Below are 4257 nucleotides of genomic sequence, written 5' to 3' on the forward strand. Positions count from 1 at the left end.
GAATTTTCAAGGTCGATCGGATTCCGAAATTGGCCAAGTTGATTCGGCTTTGCTGAAGAAGCTTCTAAATGAGCCAGGCCTTCCTGAGATCTTTTAGCCGTCTCAACCGTGTTAATCTGTTTAATTGTTCGTTTAACGTCGTACTGAAGTTCAGGATTTTCAAGGTCGATCGGATTCCGAAATTGGCCAGGTTGATTCTGCTTTTCTGGAGAAGCTTCTAAGTGAGCCAAGCCTTCCTGAGACCTTTTAGCCGCCTCGGCAGTGTTGATCTGTTTAGCCGCTCGTTTAACCTGGTTCTGAAATTCAAGATTTTCAAGGTCGATCGGATTCCGAAATTGGCCAGGTTGATTCTGCTTTTCTGAAGAAGCTTCTAAGTGAGCCAGGCCTTCCTGAGACCTTTTAACCGTCTCAGCCGTGCTGATCTGTTTAGCCGCTCGTTTAACGTCGTTATGAAGTTCACGATTTTCAAGGTCGATCGGATTCCGAAATTGGCCAGGTTGATTCTGCTTTGCTGAAGAAGCTTCTAAATGAGCCAGGCCTTCTTGAGACACTTTAGCCGTCTCAGCCTTGTCAATCTGTTTAGTTGTTCGTTTAACGTCGTTCTGAAGTTCAGGATTTTCAAGGTCGATCGGATGCCGAAATTGGCCAGGTTGAGGCAGTAATGCCCAAGAACCTTCCAATTTAGCCCGATCTGGAATCTTGTTTTCGTTATCCTTCCTGGCTTGAGAGCTTAACTCTGTACAAACAAATAGAAATTCATTAATTTAGTAGCATTTAACTAGTCTTTGGGTCACTTTTGTTTAGCCAGATGAAGATCTCTATTGTGCATATTTGCAGGTTGCTACGGAAAATTAGAGAACAGTCATAACAATTTTTTTTTAAATGACTAAATGTAGGGAATTTCTTTAACAAGAATCTAAATAACTGTAGATAATAATCACGGCTGCCAGTTAGTAACGTCAGGTCATTTTTATTTGATATTACTTTTTGTAATGAAAAGTTTACATACTTTAGAAACTTTTGAAAATCAAAAGATCAAAATGATCCGAAAGATTCCAAGCTGCTTTTGACATATTTTAATAACCATAAGGGATTTCAAGAGACTGCACAGTTTTTAGGGTAAATTGATCAATTCGAAGAAATTTTCAAGATCTAAAATTCGTAAGGGATTTTAAAAGATTTGAAACATTTTGAAACATTGTAGAGGATTTAAAAGATTCTAACGGATTTTTAGTATATTTCAATAATTTTAAGGTATTCCGAAATTTTTTTAAAGATCCTATGGAATTTACAATACACAGCTAAAAAATTCAATGGGATTTCAAAAAATTTCAAAGATTTGAGAGTATTCTAAAAATTTATGAAGAAGTTTCAAGAGCTTTTAAAATTCGTTTGAGGATTTCGAAAGATTTAAAATGATTTGTAGTATTTCAGTGAATTTTAAAATCTTCCAATGAATTTTTAATAGAATTTTATACTATTAAGAGATTTGAAAGGATTCAAAAGATTTAAGGGTATTTTGATACATTTCAATGAATTCCAAAAGATATGTATATTTGTATGGAATATTAAAGTGTTTTAGATATTTTAGGATATTTATACGAAAATCCAAAGAATTTTTAAGATCTTTACAAAATTTCAAGGTATTTTTAAAGATTTCAAAGAATTTAAAATAATGTAGGTTATTGTAAAAGATGTGCCCATTCTTTAAAAAGTTGGGATTTCTAAAGATTTCAAAGGAATTGAAGTATGGTATGGTATTTTGCAAGATTCCAGGACATTTTGTTGTAGATTTCAATAATCTGAAGACATTTTAATAGATTTCAAAAGGTTCCAAAAAAAATTTAACACAAGTCGATTATTTAAAGGATTTTAAATATTTTAAGATATCCAAAAATACTTAAAAATGATACGACCTAAATTCAGAAATGCACTTAAAATAAGAATATGAATCTGGTATTGTGACCTTCTTAATATCCAGCAAATGTTTGCTTACATTTCGGAATGGAAGGTATAACATTTTTCAGTATCCTATTTTACTATTTTTGATGTCATCGAGTTTGGAAGCTATAATTTTACAAACATTTTAAATTGTAAAGTTTTTTTAAGTCTTTAGTATTTAACTTACCGATAGCGATTAGTAAAACTACACACATGAGCATTTCGACCCACATGTTACCTGTACGAACGACTGATTTTTGTAAAACTTTTTACTTTTTCGAAGGTAAATAATCAATTTTAAGGATACTACTTGTTTATATAGAATGATATATCAAATTTTTTATCATCTTTGAGATTTAGTGCTCTATATATTTTTTTCTCTCTCGAAAACATGCTTTTTATAGTACCGAATCACAAAAATGCGGAAATAAAGCATGTACGGAAAGTCTCATATTTCATAATTTCACTATATTTGTGCATCAGTCTTGTGACATTCTACCGAATTAATATAACGAGGCGCAGAATGATTTTCAGAAAGCAACATTAAAATACCTACTGACAAATTGTGATAAATATATTTTCGTGAAACTTCTATAATTTTTGCACTATTTTTTTAATTCGTCGTTCTATGAGGTAAATAATAAAAATCTACAATTATCCGATGAACAATAATTTTGATCCGTCTCGTAATAAAAATTAACTGTTATCGGATAATTACTAAAAAAAATGATCTCTTAGCCCAATTATTTGTTTACCATGATCTCTGATACTCATTGTGTTTTTTAAAGTGTCCCAGAAGGCGCCTCTTACTTATTTCGGGCCACTATTAAACTGGGGTGTCGCACGATATGATAAATAATTGTATGATTCCTACTTTTATTCTAACCCACAACAATCTAGGAGACTCAAAATCATGATCTCCGAGATGCTGCTTCGTGCTTTTATTCATAATCAAAGCTACTCCTTGTTTACCATGTAATTTATATCTACTCCTGACCATATTTCAAATCCTTTTTGATGTTCCTGATAATCTAAGAAAAATTATATTAATATAAACTCATAAACCAAGAAACCTAAAAAAATGGATATTCATTCGAAATTTTTATTTTGTCTGAAAAATTATAATTTGGGTAATATTTTTTTTCACTTTCAATTGATAAGCCTAGTTTGACTGGAAAATGGAATTTTGGATTTTTCGTCATTCTTTGTGCATGCAAAGTATAAATTTTTGCATTTTTTGAGCAAATTGGAAAATTTAAGTAATTCAAGTAATTTGAAGAAATTCAGGAATTCGAAAAAATGAAGGAATTTGAATAATTCAAGTAATACGAAGAACGAAATAAATTAGAAGAATTGCAAAAATTGGAAGAATTTTGGAAATTAGAAAAACTAAAGGAATTCGAAGATTTGAAGGAATTCGAAGAATTTAATAAATGACAACAATTTAAGTGATTTCATAAACTCAAGGGAATCTAAAAATTCAAGAATGTGAAGAATTTAAGAAATTCAAAGAATTCAAAGAACTGCAAGTAATTCACTTAATGCAAGAAATGTCGATTCGATCGGCGCGGCGTCGATTCTCGGAAAGGCTTTAGAAGGAAGGGCTATTGAAGGGTTTTACTGTTATTAGAGGAATTTAAAGAATTACAAAAATGTAATGGATTTGAAAAATTTAAGGAATTTCGAAACTTATGGAATTCGAAGGGCAAGAATTCGAAGGAATTCGAAGTTATTATAGATTCAGAAATTAACTCACGAGATTTTGAGTCTATGAAAGTAAAAATTTTAGAAATTTGAAAACTTTTTGATTTTTGGAATTTACAATTTATAAAATTTTGAAATATATCTCAAACACATTTTACGCATAACCCTAATTAAACGAGATCTTAGAAAATGAAGTAGAATCAAGATGAGATTGGAAGAACTGTTCAGCGTGGAGTCAACTTGAAATTTCAAAGTTAAAAAAATCTAACTGTTCGAGTTCTCACGAGTTAAAAATTACATGTCATGATTTCGTCGGTTTCTAAACTTGACTGTTTAGAATTTGTTTTATCAAACTAGTTGCTTACGGATGGCTATTATTTCGAGCCTATTTCAATCCAGAAATCGAACTTAGTTTATTAGATTGGCAGATTGAACTCAGGTGCAATTTCCTTATTGCGTCTTTTTTTATTTATTAAGTCTTACATAGAATTATACTTTTCACAAAGTGGTTATACGAGGGTGGATTGATAAGTTTCCGGCCTGACCAAGAAAAACAACGTTTTTAAGAATTTTTTTTTTTATTTCTCAACACAATCTCCTCCAAGGCTGATA

The sequence above is a fragment of the Belonocnema kinseyi genome, chromosome 4 (genome assembly GCF_010883055.1).
Source record: "Belonocnema kinseyi isolate 2016_QV_RU_SX_M_011 chromosome 4, B_treatae_v1, whole genome shotgun sequence".
Lineage (NCBI taxonomy): Eukaryota > Metazoa > Arthropoda > Insecta > Hymenoptera > Cynipidae > Belonocnema > Belonocnema kinseyi.